Source organism: Balaenoptera borealis (assembly GCF_965194805.1).
Source record: "Balaenoptera borealis genome assembly, chromosome: 13".
Taxonomy (NCBI): domain Eukaryota; kingdom Metazoa; phylum Chordata; class Mammalia; order Artiodactyla; family Balaenopteridae; genus Balaenoptera; species Balaenoptera borealis.
Genome location: NC_138870.1, coordinates 38,076,368 through 38,094,406, shown reverse-complemented (window position 1 = coordinate 38,094,406; position 18,039 = coordinate 38,076,368). Strand labels below are relative to the sequence as shown.

Here is an 18,039-nt window from a genome sequence, read left to right as displayed (position 1 = left end):
TTTTTTTAGCAGTTTTGGGTTCACAGCACAGTTGAGCAGAAGGTACAGAGAGTTCCCGTGTGCCTTCCGCCTCCACATGTACACGACCTCCCTTCCTATCAACATCTCACACAAAAATGATACGTTTGTTACAATGAAAGAATCTACAGTGACACACCACTATCACCTAAAATCCATAGTTTACATCAGAGCTCACTCTCGGTGTTGTGCATTCTATGCGTTTTGAAAAACGTATAATGAGGGCTTCCCTGGTGGCGCAGTGGTTGAGAATCTGCCTGCCAACGCAGGGGACACAGGTTCGAGCCCTGGTCTGGGAGAATCCCACATGCCGCGGAGCAACTGGACCCGTGAGCCACAATTACTGAGCCTGCGCGTCTGGAGCCTGTGCTCCGCAACAAGAGAGGCCGCGATAGTGAGAGGCCCACGCACCGCGATGAAGAGTGGCCCCCGCTTGCTGCAACTAGAGAAAGCCCTCGCACAGAAACAAAGACCCAACACAGTCATAAATAAATAAATTTAAAAAAAAACAACGAACGTATAATGACATTTAACTACAGAATAGTTTCACTGCCCTAAAAGTCCTCTCGTTATATATTTTGATGACAAAAGGGGGTTGATAACAATAGGGGACTGCTAAAATCAGTCGTCACAAATTTATATAATGAAATCCTAAGCAGCCGTTGAAAGTACTGTAGAAGAATGATGATTGATAAAAATGGCCATGATTCATTGTTAAAGGGAAAAACAGATTACAAAACAATATTTTAATCACCTAATATTGCTTGTGTGTGTGTGTGTGTGTGTGTGTGTGTGTGTGTGTGTGTGTGTATACAGGTTTAAAGAAAAGACTATACACCCATATATTAACTGTAACTGTCTCTGAGTAGTGGGGTTAAAGATGATGTTTGCTTTCTTTTTTCCCCTCCATTTTCCAAATAATCTACTACAAATCATATTACTTTTAAAATTAGAAAACACACATTGACTTGTATGTCTCACAGACATCTCAAATTCAAATGAGCTCTTCTTTCACCTCAAATCTTTAGCAGTATTTCCTTCTTTTGGTAATAGTAAAATAGGACAAACAGTTGCTGAAGTCAGCAACATGGGAGTCAGCTTGACTCTTTCTTCCTTGCTCCCCTCATATATAATTAATTACTGAGTCTTGTCTATGCATTCTCCTAAACATCTCTTCAATCTGGCCCCTTCTAACCATCCCCACAGCCGCTAATGCATTACAGATCACCAATCCCTCTGGTTTGCAACCCCTTCTTGTTTCCTAGAAGTCTCTTTGCATTCTTCCTTCTAGCTTCCTTCCAACTCCTTCTCCACGCTGTAGTCAGAAGGATCCTTTTTATTTTTTTATTTTTTTTAAAATTTATTTTATTTATTTATTTTTGGCTGTGCTGGGTCTTCATTGCTGCGTGCGGGCTTTCTCTAGTTGAGTCGAGTTGGGGCTACTCTTCGTTGCGGTGCGCGGGCTTCTCATTGCGGTGGCTTCTCTTGTTGCGGAGCACGGGCTCTAGGCACGCGGGCTTCGGTAGTTGTGGCACGCGGGCTCAGTAGTTGTGGCTCGCGGGCTCTAGAGCGCAGGCTCAGTGGTTGTGGCGCACGGGCTTAGTTGCTCCGCGGCATGTGAGATCTTCCCGGACCAGGGCTTGAACCTGTGTCCCCCGCATTGGCAGACGGATTCTTAACCACTGCACCACCAGGGAAGCCCAGGATCCTTTTTAAATGCAAATGTGATCAGACCATTCTTCTAATTAAAATCTTTCCGTGGTTCTTCCCTATGCTAAGATCAAGACCAACCTCCCTCATATAGTTTACAATGTCCTCTGAGATCAGATATCTGCACATCTCTCGTCTCATCTCTCCCTACTTTCCTTCTTGTTTTTTAAATATACAAGTATTTAAAATATTCTTTTGTATTAGTTTCCTATGGCTGCTATAATAACAAATTACTGCAAACTGGTGTCCTAAAACAACAGAAATGTATTCTTTCATAGTTCTGGAGGCAAGAAGTCCAAAATCAATATTAATGGGCTGAAATGAAGGTGTTGGCAGGGCTAGCTTCTTCTGGAACTTCTAGAGGAGAATCTATTCCTTTCCCCTTCCAGCTTTTGCTGGCTGCCAGCATTCCTTGGCTTGGGGCTGTATCACTCCAATTCATCTCCATAGTCACATGGCCTCCTCTTCTGTCTATGTTTTCTCTACTTCTGCCTGTATCAAATCTCCCTCTGCCTCCCTCTTATAAGATTACATGTGATTGCATTTAGAGTCCACTCAGATAATCCAGAATAATCTCCCCATCTCAAGACCCTTAACTTAATCACATCTGCAAAGACCCTTTTTCCAGATAAGTTAAAATTTACAGGTGCCAGGGATTAAGATCTGATATCTTTGGAGGGAAGATATCTCAGCCTACCACAACCCAGTATTTAATTTAATTTATTTATTTGTTTGTTTTTAAATTTACTTATTGTTTATTTACTTATTTAATTTATTTTTGGCTGCATTGGGTCTTAGTTGTGACACGGGGATCTTCATTGAGGCATACGGGATCTTTCCTTGCAGTGTGTGGGCTCTTCCTTGTGGTGCATGGGCTTCTCTCTAGTTGTAGCATGCAGGTTTTCTCTCTCGTTGTGGCGCACAGGTTCCAGAGTGTGTGGGCTCTGTAGTTTGCGGCACGTGGGCTCTAGTTGAGGTGCGTGAGCTCAGTAGTTGTGGCACGGGCTTAGTTGCCCCGCAGCATGTGGGATCTTAGTTCCCTGACCAGGGATCGAACCTGTGTCTCCTGCATTGTAAGGCAGATTCTTTACCACTGGGCCACCAGGAAAGTCCCACAACCACTACTTTAAAATATTGTAGTCTTTTACAATTAAGCCTTGATCTTAAAGTATAATTTCTTTTAGTCAAAAGTATACTTTTATGTTGTGGTTCTATAAACATATATAAATCTTTACAATGAAGAACTTCAAGTCATAAAGGTCAGAAATAAAATCAGAAGCCTTAACACCATTGTTTTAAAGGGGATATATATAGAAAAGACCTTTTCTATAAACATTACTGACCTCTTTTTTTTTAACTCTAGATCAGAGGTCAGCAAACTTTTTCCTTTTTTTTTTTATAAGTATTTTAATTAATTAATTAATTAATTTTATTTTTGGCTGTGTTGGGTCTTAATTTCTGTGCGAGGGCTTTCTCTAGTTGTGGCAAGTGGGGGCCACTCTTCATCGCGGTGCGCGGGCCTCTCACTGTCGCGGCCTCTCTTGTTGCGGAGCACAGGCTCCAGACGCGCACGCTCGGTAGTTGTGGCTCACGGGCCTAGCTGCTCCGCGGCATGTGGGATCTTCCCAGACCAGGGCTCGAACCCGTGTCCCCTGCATTGGCAGGCAGATTCTCAACCACTGCGCCACCAGGGAAGCCCCGGAAAGACCTTTTCTATATATATTATAAAACTTTTAAATTCCTTTCACATGAGTAATCCAAACTGGCCATTTAATTGCTCACTTGTGCTAAAAGGGATTATACATCAGTTTAAAGGTTTCCTACTCTCATTATCATCTTATTGTAAGTTCAGTTTCTGCTTTATTGTATGCTCTCAATGATTTCTGTAGATATTTTGAATCATTGCATTTCTGAAGTTTTTATTCCTTTTTACCTTATTTCATGTTATTCTCTTTTCTTTCCTTTTGTGAAATATCTATAGTAATTGTACTGTATGCTATTTATTCATACCATATTGTTTTCACCTTTATAAGATTTGTCTTGATTTATCTCTGAGAATTTATATCTTGGGTTTTTGTTTTTTTTTTTTTACTTCGGTGATGGAATTTGTTAGGTTCGAATTGTGAGTTCCCCAACCATTTATTAACTTCATGTTTCATTCAAGACTGATTGCATCTTCCTCTCCAAGTGAGCTCAGCTTCCTATATCTTCAGACTCAGTGAATGCACTGCTTTTATCTAGACACCTAAACAAGAAACTTGTGGGTAATCCTGGATATCTTTGTCTGTCTGTCTGTCTGACTCTCTCTCTCCTCCAATGGTTATTTACAAAGTATAGTCAGCTCTAAACATTTACCCTATATCCAAACGTCCTAAACATGTATTTACTTCTCTCCTTACCACATACTTTTTTCCATTATACGACATCCTCTCTTACCTGGAACGACCTTCTAATTGGTCTCCCCACTGCCAACTGAGGAAGAGATTAGCAATAATCTATTCTTTAAATTTTACCTTGATCTCTCTAAAGCAGAATCTCTTAACCTTGACACTGTGGGCATTTGGGGCCAGATCATTCTTTGTTGTGTAGGGCTGTCCTGTGCCTTACAGGATGCTTATCAGCAACCCTAGCCTCTACTCACTAGCAAGTCCTCCTTCACTCCAGTCATGACAATACAAAACATCCAAACATCCCTGGGGGAGAGGGAGGATTGCCTCCAGTTAAGAGCCACTGCCCTAAAACATGGATTTGATCATGTCACTCCCCTCCAGGTATGTCATTGATTCGGTATTTAATTCATTCAAGAAATACGTGTTTGCAAGGCTCTGTCCTAGACTATAAGAATATCATGGTGAACAAGTTCAATGTGGTCATTGCCCACACAGCTTGTGTTCAGTTTTGCTGGACAGACAATCTAAGTCAATAAAAAAGTGTAAATTATAATAAGTTCTAGAAAAGAAACAAGGTAGAGATGAGGCAAACTTTACCCTGGGTGGTAACATTTCAGGCATGTCGTGAAGGATGGGAAGAAGCTGCATGTGCAGGAGTGGCGGGAGGAAGGTTCCCAGCAGAGGAAAGATCATGTGCAGATGCTTTGAAACAGGAAAACATGCTATGTCTGTGGAACTGGGGCAGAATCTATGGGGATAAGCATTGTTCAGCAAAGGGGAAGGGGCTGTAGCGTTGGGCAGGGACTAGATGAAGCCCAGTCGTATAAAACATGGTAAGTGGTTTGGATTTTATTATAAGTGCAATAGAACCCAGGGAAGGGTGAGGGAGTAATCTTCTTATTATTTTTTAAAATCACTTTCTTGTTGCGAGGAATGGAGTAGGAAGGGATAGGCAAGAGATTACAAAGTAGGCAGAAAGAGAAAGGAAGGAAGGAGAAAGAGAGAGAGAAAGAAAAGGAAGGGAAACCGAGTCCCCCTAAAGCTGAGTTCCCTTGCTGAGTTTATGATTAATCTCTCTATCCAAAACTTTATTCCCTTTCTTGTCCTGCCCCTGTTCCTCTCAGGATTGAGGAGTATCTATGAAAAGGGGAGACTGAAACCAAGCAGGACCCTGGGGGTCCTTCCCAGGTAAAAGCCCCTCTGTGTTCCCTGTTTCTTGTTTGTAGAGAAAAGGCCTTTAGTCTCCTAGGCCTTCCCTGCGTTCCAGAGCACAGGCTCAAGCAGTTAATGATTAGGACAATAGGGTCACAGGACTCCTAAATCCTCCTGGAGGGGTATTTATAACAATCTGATGCGTATCTTTGAGTCGTTCTGTAGAAACTAAGACCCCCTCCCCCAACTAGGTGGAGGATGATGACTACATTTTGGCCACAAGATGTAGACCCCAGACTGATTGGAACCAGAAGGTTGAGATTCCTGAAACATTACCCTGTTACTTCACCTCTAACCAATCAGAAGAAGGTCCAAGAGGTGATCACGCATTCTACGAACCTCTCCCCTAATACTGTCTTTAAACACCCTTGCCTGAAAGCCATTGGGAAGTTGAGTCTTTTGAGCATGAGCTGCCCATCCTCCTTGCTTGACTTCCTGCAAATAAATTCTTACTTTGCTGCAAACACCTGCTGTCGGAGTTTGGCTTTCTGCACTGTGGGCACGTTGCTCTGTAATAGAAGGAAGGAAGGAGGGAAGGAAAGAAGGAAGGAAGGAAGGAAGGGAGGGAGGGAGGGAGGGAGGAAAAGACTATTCAGTAGACTAGAGGGGAAATGAGGAAATGATGGTGGCATGGACAAAGTTGATGGCAGTTTAAATGGAAAGAAATGGATATATTTGAGATAGGCTGTAAAGCTAGAATCAGTGGGGCTTTCTGATGGATTAAATGTGATGAATGACGGAAATGAAGGGATCACAAAGATTCTGAGGCTTGTAGGTTGAGCAGTGAGATGAGCAAAGAAGACATTTACTAAGACGGTGAAGGTATGGGGAACGAGTTTGAACTGGAAATTCAATTTTGGGTTCATGAAGCTGTTGAGTCACTCAATGGACATTGGTTAAAGTTGGTTATGAGTACCTGGGGTTGAGAGGAGACATCCATACTGGAGATACCAATTTAGGAATCATCAAAATATAGGTGGTATTTAAAACTATTGGGTGGGATCACGTAAGAAAAGATGTAGAGAGAAAACAGAAGAAGAGGGCCCTGGAATGACTCTGAGGAACACCAGCAAAGAGAGTTTGTGAAGGAGGTACCCCCTCTGAGAAGGAGCAGGCAGTGAGGTAAGAGGAAAAGCAAGAATGCATTGTGTCAGGAAACCAAGAGAAGATTATAACAAAGAAGAAAAGGTTAACCTCCTTCTGGAATGCTGCTGAGAGATAAGATAAGGACAGAGAAAAGCTCTTTGAATTTGACAACAGAGAGAATGAAAATGACATTGACAAAAATAGTCTTAAATGTAAGTGAAAGCCAGATTGGAGCCCATTGAAGATGTTGCCAAACCCAGGTTCATGTGCACAGTGAGGCCAAACAAACCTTAACGTTGGAGTTTGGAGCAGAGGAAGGTTTATTGCAAGCGCCATGCAAGGAGAATGAGTGGCTCAAAACCCCCAAACTCCCTGATGATTTTTGGGGAGAAGTTCTTTCATTTAACAAATTTCTACTAAGCACGTGCAAGGAGAGGAATGTGCACCAGGAACTCTTTGAAGTGCCTGAGATACACCAGTGAACAAAGCAGACAGAAATCTTTGCCCATAAGAGCTTACATTCTAGTGGAGGAAGACAGATAACAAATCATGAGTGTAGTATGTAAGTATATTAGAAGAGTGTAAGAATCTGATAAAGGCTGTGGGGAGAATGTAATACAGGAGGACTGGAGGTGATTTTTGCTATTATAAATAAAGGGGTCATGGAAGGCTTCACTAAAAAGATGACATCTGAGCAAAGATCTGAAGAAGGTGAGGAAATTAGTCATGTGGGTATCTGTGGGGAGAACATTTTAGGCCGCTGGAAAAGGGAATGCAAAGGATCGAAGCAGGAAGACAGAGCACATAGATGGAGATACTGGTAAGTGGGAACTTGAGTGGTATGTTCAAAGGACAGCAAGGAGGCAGTGTGACCGGAGGGGTGTAAACAGAATAGTGACAGAAGAGGTCAGATAATGAGGTGTATTTCATTGTAAGGTCTTTGGCGTTTACTCTGAGTGACAGGGGGAACAGGGAAGTGATATAATGTGATTTACACTGTCAAAGGGTCATTGTGGCCACTGTGTTGAGAATAGACTAAAGGAGAAGGATAGAAGCAGGAAAGTCAAGAGGATAGTGTAACAATCCTTGGAGGAGGTAATGGTGGCTGGGCCCATGGTAGTAGCATGGTGGTAAAGACAAGTGGTTGAATTCTGGATATCTTTTAAAGATAGAGCCAAATGGATTTCCTGACAGAATAAAGGTGGTATGAGACAGAGGGAATAAGGATGACTCCAAGGTTTTTGCCTGGGCTTGCGGAGGGATGGGATCATCATTAACTGAGGTAGGAAGTCTGTGGGTGAGTTAGGTTCTTGGGGGAAGATCAGACGTTAAGTTTTAAACATCTTGAGTTCGTGATGTGAATGAGCTCTTCAAGTGGAGAACTTGTAATTTGATAAACAAACTTAGATTTCAGGAGCTAAGCTTGGGCTGGAGATGTACATTTGGGATGTACATTAGTATATAGACAGTACTTAAACCCTGACTGGATGAGGTTGCCAAGGGAGTGAGTAGGGAAGAGGACAGGACCAAAGAGACTGGGCCCTGAGACTCTCCAATGTTAAGACATCTCAGAGAAGATGAGGAACCAGTAAAAGAGACTGAGGACCAAACTCTGAAGTGGGAGGAAAGCCAAGGGGATGGGTGTCCTAGAAGCTAATGAAGAAAGGGAATAAAGAAGGGGAGAGTGGGTCAATGCTGACAATAGCATAGTAAGATGGGAACTCAGAAAAGACCACTATTTAGCGTTGGAAACCTTGACAGGAACAGTTTCAGTGGAGTGATGGGTGTGAAAGCCAGACTAGAGTAGATTTGAGAGTATCAGAGGAGAGGGTTAGGAGACAGTAGTTACTAGCAAATGGGAGCAGAGCAGTATTTCCAGGAGGTAGGATTATGCTAATGGGAATGCCAATAGGAATAATCCGGAAGAACGAAACAGGAGGGAAAGGAGGACAGTTGGAGGAAGGAGGGTAGAAGGGATGGGGTCTAAAGCACAAGGGCAGGGGCTGGCTTTTACATAGGAGCACAGGTACTTCATCTGTAGCAAATGTGAGAAGGTAGAGTAAAGGTGAAGATACTGCTAAGTGGGCAGATGTGGTAGAGGCAGAAATTCTTACTGCTTAAAATTTCTCAAAGTAGCAAAGAACTCAGCTGAGAGAGGATAGGAAGGAGATAGTATAGATTTATGTAGAGAAATTGGTATGAAATATTTTATTAGAGTGCATTACATGGACAAGTTTTGAAATACATATGTATATTAGATCAATCTTGTAACAATATTGCCAAATATTTATATACTTATTAATTTAGGGTTTGTTTGATCCAATCACTGAGAAAGTTAATATTAAAATCTCATTGTAATAGAGGATTTGTCAAGTTGCTCAGGTAGGTCTGTCAAATTCTGCTTCACATAGTTTGAAGTTATTTTATTAGTACATTTAAGTTTAGATTTATATTCTCAGTGAATCAAACCTTTTGTCATGCAGCAAACGTCTTTAACTTTGGTGATGCTCTTATACTTGGAGTTTCTTTGGCTACATTAGCTTTCTTTTGGGTGGTATTTCACACTTGTAGTTTTAGCCTTTTTATGTCCTTATGTTTCGGGTGCATGAAACGGTATGTAGCTGAATTTGGTTTTGTTTAATACAATCTGTGTGAGGTAGACAAGAAAGTTGTGGGGGAAGGTAGGCGTGCTAGAGACATCGTATTCCACTTCAGAATTGGATTTGGAAAAGAACATCAAGGACAGTGAAGGGGTGGTAGCAATCTGAAAGAGAAAAGGAAAGCAGGTTAAAATCCATGCGCTTGTTGGCAAAAGGAAAGCAGAGCATGAGAGCTACCCTATACCCTACAAGGGTTCCAGTAGAGGTGAGAAGGATACTTTGAATATTAGATGCCTGCAGGGATACCTGTGAGCTGCACATGGGGCCAAACCTATATGGAGCAGAGAGAGAGTCCGCCGCCAGCGGGTCCAGGTTAATGGGCTAACTGGCCTCTGTTCTCCCTGGAGAGGATCTCTGAGGCAACAGATTTACAGTCGGCAGGCAGAGAAAATCAGAACCTTGGGAGGAAGTGACTCCAGAACCACCTCATACTATGGGTCTTTTAATTAAGAATAGGCTTTAATAGATGCCATGGCTTTTATAATGCAATTATCCAATCATTAACCAACTATGTATCTATTACTTGAGTCAAGCACTGGGCTGTGTGGTGGGGAATCAAAACAAGGTGAGCAACAAACCTAGGAGATTTATGACTCTTGAAACATAATCCTTAGATTTTCTTTTTTTTTTTTAAATAAATTTATTTATTTAATTTATTTATTTTTGGTTGTGTTGGGTCTTCATTGCTGCGTGCGGGCTTTCTCTAGTTGTGGCGAGTGGGGGCTATTCTTCGTTGGGGTGCGCAGGCTTCTCATTGCGGTGGCTTCTCTTGTTGCGGAGCACAGGCTCTAGGCACGCGGGCTTCAGTAGCTTTGGCATGCAGGCTCTACAGCACAGGCTCAATAGTTGTGGCACACGGGCTTCGTTGCTCTGCAGCATGTGGGATCTTCCCGGACCAGGGCTCGAACCCGTGTCCCCTGCATTGGCAGGAGGATTCTTAACCACTGCGCCACCAGGGAATCCCTATCCTTAGATTTTTCTGAAGCCATCCAGCAATTAGGAGAGCTTAGTCAAAGGTTTTTGAAAAAATAGAGCTTGAGGGCTTTGCACTTTGCAGGGGGAAGGATGGTCATAGGGGGTCCATCACTCTGCCTGCCACAAAAGTAATGGCAATGGGTTTCATTTTGGGGGGAATCATGCTTATGACCAGCATGCTTATCTATGGGGCCCAATGGGGAAGTGACTAGAACTCTCGTTCTACACGCTAAAGCAGTGGCTCTTGATTTGTTTGGGAATAAGATATGATGAGAGCAGTGGACTCTCTAGATCAGTGGTTCTCCAGGGACATTGTAATGTCTGAAGTCTTTTTGATAGTCATGATTGGGGCTGTGTTGGTGGCATCCTGTGGGTAGAGGCCAGGGATAATGCTAAACATCCTATAGTTCATAGGACATCTCCCACAGCAAAGAGTTATCTGGCCCACAATCTCAATAATGCCAAGATTGAGAAACTCTGCTCTAGATAAAGACATGTCTGCATAGACCCACGAAACTTTGAACACAATTTAAATAAAGACATGTCTACATATATACACGGAATTTTGAACAAAATTTCAGGGGTTTCAAGGACTTCCTGAAGCCTATCAATAGACCAACTCCAAGTCAACTGATCTCAGGTCAAAACCCTCTGCTGGAAGGTTCTATGTAGTCCCATATCAGGAAGAAAGATAGACTTCTCTGAGCATTATTTCAAACAACTGAATTAAATTTTAGAATAGTATCAAAAATATGTTTAATGGTTTACAGTCTTCGAAATAAAGCACACATTTTAACAAAAACTTTCCATTTTATTTTCAAATCAATGTATATTTTAAGCCAAACATGATACAGATGTTTTTGATTCATATATTAATACATCAAGATGTTTGAATGGATCATTTAATGTTAGCAAAGTCTCCAAAGGGTCATTTAATTTTAAAGGCAGGAGGTCATATTTTTCCATTAGAAAATTCACTAACATGGGTTCAAATCATGTTCAAGCACACAGTCCCATTAGAATTTGGAAAAAACAAGTCATCTCTTCTTTATTTTATCATGCTTATGCAATATGCAAATGCTTGGGGAATGACTTAAGAAATGGCTAAATGGATCTTTGTTCTATCATATCACCAGTGAAGTTTAGGCTTTAAGTCTTTTTGTAACTGTTGCCTCGTTAAAACAGTTAAAAATCCCAGGAAATGACGTAAAGTTCTTTGGTGAACAGTGTGCTAATAACTTTCATAAAAATCTCACTATTTGGAATTTATAAAACTTTCTGCTGCCGTCTAGGGATTCATTAAAAAGCTGATTATATCAGTCCTGCATATATGTTGAAAGGCACATTTTACTGATCATTCAATAGTAGGCTCTGACTTCAGAAATGTTTTATTAAATATATGCTATTTACTATTCATTATCTGGGATTGAAAAGCAAACAGGTTTAAGAAAAAGCACTCCAAATCGCTGAGCAATCTTTACATTTTTAATGTCATTGAACAACATAAATGTCAGTCCTTATGCTTTTAACTTTAGTTTGTATGTCTGTTTGATTGAACACAAAGGCATAGTATTTGTAGCATTATTTTCCCTCTGAATATGAAGCTTAAAATGCTAAGAATGATGATTATGATTGCAGTTAAAAATGTTCATTGATTATATTAATGTTTGAGAAGGGAGAAATGAAGAACTGAGGCAATTGTTTGGTTTTTATCCATTCAGTCATTCATTTGACAAATATTTATTTGTTCCAGGCTCAGAACTAGGAATTTGGGGTAATATAAAAATGAATTGAGCAGGGATCATCTCCTCAATGAGTTCACTATTCGAGGTGGGAGACAAGGTAGGACATTCATTCATTCATTCATTCAACAAATGTGTACTGAACACTTACTATGTTACAGGTGTAGTTCTAAGCCAGGGTTTCTGTCTTTTTCAAGCTTACACTGTGTGAGGAAAGTATTGGGAAGATCTGATAAGAAAATAATAGGAAGAAGGCTGTTCCTGTGGAGGAATATGAGCAATAATATTAATGACAGTATCTCCTCTACTTGTTGAGTCTATTGTAAGCCAGATACTGTGATAGGCTCATGCAATCCTCCAACATCCATTGAAGTAGGCATTATATAAAATGAGTAAACTGAGGCTTAAAGAGACTAGTTATTTCATTCAAGGTCAGAAGCTATGTGTACTATTGATTGAATTTGCATAGATTATCTTCAGACTGAGATGCCTGTGCCTTATTATGTAAGTATTGAGGAGCTACCAAAGGCTCTTTAGCAGTGCTTTAGGAAGTTTGATTTGGCAGTATATATAGTACGAATATCAAAGAAGGATGCAAGAATATTGTAAAATCACTGCCTCTGAAAGTTTTTCTTGATGACTCTCTGCAAGAGAGATGTCTGACAACCTATGGCACAAATACAGTTTGCCTTCTACGTGTGGCACTTGATTATATTTGATTTTGTATTTTACAGTGCCTTGTAGATATGTCTTTGAGGATATTATCATCTTCTTGAAAACTGTAGAAAAGATCTGTTCATCATATCTGTTTACAAATCCCCTCCATTGCTGAGGAGAACCCATGCCGTATGATTTGAGCATGGGTGACTCCATGTTTCAGATGCAAAAGAGGACCCATGCCCCTGGCCTAATTTGAGCACCCCAGTCCCCTGGCCATAGTGCTTAGTTCAGGAAGAGTTGTCCCTGGTAATTGTCTGCTAGAACTACTGGGAAAGTTGCTTTCCTTCTGTGGTGGTTGCTAAGATAGCAGGGTGTGGGTCTTTGGGGCTGCAGGTATTCATCGTGCCTAGAAGATCTGTACAAGATAGGACGAATGAGCATATATGAGCACCTGGATTCCACTATGCTTGAAGCTAGAAACCTGTGAGCTTTTTGTTTATGTAAGCTAATGAAAAGCCTGTTTTGTTCAACTTGGTCTGAGATTGGGTTTTATCACTAGCAATTGAAAGAGCCCTGACTAGTAGAATGACATGACATTGATTTCTTTTGTATCATTCATTGTGCCTTGACTATAAAATACTAACTTGGTGAGCCCCAAACTTACTGAATTCAAACAATTAGGAATACATAGACAAAAATGCAAAATACTTACTGTCTTAGTTAACTATCAATACTTACTTCTATCTCAAGGGAAGATATTGCATCTCAAAATTCCCAAGTAATACATGCGACATTGTAGTAGAATTTTGCTTTTAAATAGAATTCTGACCTTTGGCTTTTTGAGGCTACTTGTAATACAGTTTTCCAAGGGAAATCCAGCAATTCAGATATACATATTAGAAGCTTGATAGAAACAACAGAAATTAGGTTTATGAGAAGCAGCTTAGGGTATTCAGGTTTTGGATCACAGAACAACATTTTCATTTGAGGCAAAGAAACTAATAATATCTCATGAACCAGAAACCTTGCGGAAATTTCAAAAATCATGAAGACTGGTGAAGGATCAAGCTGGGATACTGAATTAATAAGCTGATGATACTCTGGGATGAAGCAATGGATGGAGACAGCAATGGAAGTTGAGTCATATTTGCATAAAACCGTTGCCTTGTGACATGCACAGCAGGATGAGCATCGGGTAAAATCTATTAGAGGATTGTTGCTATAAGTGTGAGAAATTGAACAAATATCCCAGGGTCTTAGTAGGACTGAATGATCTCCACAAATGAGTTCAAGAAAGTTTCCATGAAGTCAGAGACCATGGCTCATGGCTTTGTAACTGAGAGCGGGAGGTCACCAATAGAAGCTTTCCTCACTTTCCTGGAAAAAGAGCAGAAATTTCCTCCACTTATTACCAGTATATAAGCAGTCAGCAGTATTTGCTTAGTACTAATTATATGCTAATTATATCCAGTTTTTTCTCTCATTTATTCCATCCCCAAACCATGCTGCATGCCAATGACATATTATTCCTAAGATAATCATGATAGCTATTGGTATCCCATGCTTTAGATACCTTAAATTTATTTCTCACTCCCAGTTTAAATCCAATAGAAATATTAGGAACTTTTCTCTGAGAACTGCCTCTTCTCCGTATTTATTTCTCACTTCAATTGATAATATATCCATCTTTGCCACTCAGTCACCTAATGTAAGCAGGCCTTAAAATTGCTCTTCAGATGTCTCAGAGTTTGGGCTACATTTAGGGAGTTTTTGGCAGTGGGGTTATACGATAGACTTAACATTTTATATGTACTTCCAGCCAGATAATCCTGGACCTGACTTCATTCATTGCCTGTAGTGTGCTTTTTTTAATGCTATTTTTAATAGCTTTATTAAGGTATAATTTATATATAATAAACTACACATATTTAAAGTGTATAAAATGATATAAATGATTTATATCATTTATGATATAAATGATAAATTCTGACATATTTTTGCACCTGTGAAACATAACCACAATCAAGATAATTAAAATATGAATCACCTCTCAAAGTTCCCTCATGCCCATTTGTAATCTCTTTTTCCAGTTTCTCTCCACTCTTTCTCAACCCCATGACTAAATAACCACTGTTCTGCTTTCCTTTAATTTACATTTTCATTTCCCAGAATTTTATATAACCTGAAACCATACAGTATGTACTCTTCTGTATGGCTTCCTTTTTTAAAAAAATTTTTTATTTTTTCACACACACACACTGCATTTTATTTTTACAAGAGATAAATAAACTGACACCAAGCATTGTAATGTATGGCTTCTTTTACTCACCATAATTATTTTGAGATTCATCCACGTAGCAAATCAATAGTTCGTTCTTTTATATTGCTGCATAATATTCCACTGTATGGACTTACTACAGTTTATTATTTTTCATTCATCTGTTGATAGCCTACTTGTATTATTTCACTTTTTAGCTATGACAAATAAAGCTACTAAAACATTTGTGTACAAATGTTCATATGAATATATACTTTAATTTTTTTTGAGTAAATACTTAGAAGCAGGATGGTGAATCATAGCACTTCTCTTCAACATTATACTGGAGATTCTAGCTTCTTCAATGTGGCAAGAAGAAGAAATAAAAGCCACCCAGATTGGAAAGAAAGAAGTAAAACTGTCTTTATTTACAAAAGACATGATCTTTTAAGTAGAAAATTCAATTGAATGTACAAAAATCTATTAGATCTAATATATTAGTTTAACAAGATTTCAGGATACAAGATCAATATGCAAAAAAAATTGTATTTCTATATACTGGTATGAGATAATCAGAAATTGAAGTTTAAAAAATACCATTTACAATAGTATTTAAAATTATTAAAAACTTAGACTAAAATGAGTCTATTACCCCACACCACCAAGCAATTCTCATATACCATTCATTTATGTCCTACAGTTCAACTTAATTCTGCCCCTATCTACCTGGAGGACGCATCATATCTCAGGAGTTAAGGGCACTGTCCTACAAGACTGCCCACCCCACCCAACTGTGGATGCCAGTTGCAAGCCCAGGTTGTCACCTGTGCTTCTTACTGACTGGCTATAAACAGGAGGTTCCTTCTACCCCTTCCTTGAGTTTGATTAATTTGCTAGAGTAGCTCACAAAACTCAGAGAAACATTTTACTTACTAGATCACCAGTTTATTATAAAAGGATGTAACTAACTCAGGAACGGCCAGACAGAAAAGATGCTTAGGGCAAAGTGTGGGGAAAGGGTGGGGAGCTTCCATGCCCTCTCTGAGTGCACCACTCTCCCAAGATCTCCACGTGATCACCAACCCAGAAGCTGTCCAAACCCCATCTTTTGGGTTCGTTATGGAGGCTTCATTACCTAGGCATAATTGATTAAATTATTGGCCATTGGTCACCAATTCAACCTCCAGCCCCTCTCCCATTCCTAGAGGTCAGGGGGATGAGACTGAAAGTCTAATTCTCCAATCACATGGTTGATTCCCTTGGTAACCAGCCCCCATCCTTAAGTGCTTTCAAGAAGTCACCTCATTAACATAAACTTAGGTGTGGTTGAAAGGGGTTTGTTATGAATATCAAGATAACTTTATCACTCTTACCACTTAGGAAATTCCAAGGGTTTTAGCACCAAGGGTGCTAGGAGCCAGGACAAAGACCAAATATACAGTTCTTACTATAAATCCCATCACAGGGACAATTCTGATAAAATATGTGAAAGATCTGTAAGCTGAAACCTGCAAAACATTGCTGAGAGACATTTTAAAAGACCTCAATAAATGGAAAAATATACATGTTCAGAGACAGCAGACGTAAATTTGACTCAAATTGATTTTTAGATTCAATGCAAGCTCAATCAAAATCCCAGAAGGCTTTTAGTCAGAAATTGATAAGACTTTTAGTTCTAAAATTCATATGGAAATGCAAAGGACCTAGTATAGCAAAAATAGTTCTGAAATAGAAGACCAAAGTTAGAAGATAAACAGTAGCTAATTTCACGACTTACAAAACTGGAATAATGAAGAAAATGTGGAATTCTACAAAGATGCAAAGGCATTTAAGTGGAGAAAAGATAGTCTTTTCAATAAATTATGCTTGAACAATTGGATATCCAAATGCAAAAAAATACTAACTTTGATTCATCCCATGCATAATATATAAAAATAACTCAAATAGATCACAGACCTAAATATTAAACCTAAAAATATTAGGAGGTGATGTCATCAAGATGGTGACATATGTTGCTCCTGACCTCAGTCTCACTCACAAGAAGACCAACTAGCAACTATCCAGAGACAAGACACAGTTATGAAAATCCCAGAACCTGAGGATGAGGCTGAAGCACGCTTCTGGACAACAGAGACCAGGAAGGACCACATTATAAGGGTAAGAAGAGCACTACACTTTGACCACATAGCTTCTACCCTGGCTGGCAAAGTGCAACACATAGAGAGGCCCCCTGGGTTATTGTAACAATAAGTAATACAAATGCAACCACTGTAGGTGTTTTAATGGTTTAGCAGTACACTTGGCAAAGTAGGAGGGTAGGGAAGGTGGGATGAGTAATGTATATGAAAAAGTATATGAAGAGCCATCAAGAAGAAAAGGCTAAAAAAAGAAGTTTAAAGAACATTTTGGTAATTTTGCCATTATTATCATAGCTAAAGTTGCTATTTTATAAATGAATTTTCTGTACGAATGTGTGTATTCTGGTGTGATTTTTAGAAAGATATAAGTAATCATTAAAAAGTAGAAAACAGACAACCTACAGAATGGGAGAAAATATTTGCAAATGATGCGACAGACAAGAGCTTAATCTCCAAAATATACAAACAGCTCATACAACTCAACAACAAAAAAACAAACAACCCAATTGAAAAATGGACAGAAGATCTTAATAGACATTTCTCCAAAGAAGACATACAGATGGCCAGTAAGCACATGAAAAGATGCTCAGCATCACTAATTATTAGAGAAATGCAAATCAAAATTACAATGAGGTACCACCTCACACCAGTCAAAATGGCCATCATTAAATAGTCTACAAATAACAAGTGCTGGAGAGGGTGTGGAGACGGGGGGCCCTCCTACACTACTGGGGGGAATGTAAGTTGGTGCAACCACTATGCAAAACAGTGTGGAGGTTCCTCAGAAAACTAAAAATAGAATTACCATATGATCCAGCAATCCCACTCCTGGGCATATACCCAGACAAAACTATAATTCAAAAAGATACATGCACCCCTATGTTCATAGCAACACTATTCATAGTAGCCAAGTCATGGACCTAAATGTCCATTGACAGATGAATGGATAAAGAAGATGTGGTATATATATACACACACAATGAAATACTACTCAACCATAAAAAGCGATGAAATAATGCCATTTGCAGCAACATGGGTGCAACTAGAGATTATCATACAATGGAAGTAAGTCAGAAAGAGAAAGACAAATACCACATGATAATCACTTATATGTGGAATCTAAAATATGGCACAAATGAACCTATCTGTGAACAAAACAGAAACAGGCTCACAGACATAGAGAACAGACTT

General features: G+C 39.6%; 1 long non-coding RNA gene across 1 annotated transcript; it reads right to left on the bottom strand.

Annotated features, from left to right (window-relative positions):
* Positions 1 to 1,351: 1,351 nt before the first annotated feature.
* LOC309608873 lies at positions 1,352 to 14,003 on the bottom strand. The gene is made up of 2 exons (XR_014233137.1): positions 3,437 to 14,003; positions 1,352 to 3,049 (listed from the first exon to the last, which is right to left on the bottom strand). It is a non-coding gene; the product is annotated as an uncharacterized lncRNA (long non-coding RNA).
* Between the last annotated feature and the right edge of the window lie 4,036 nt (positions 14,004 to 18,039).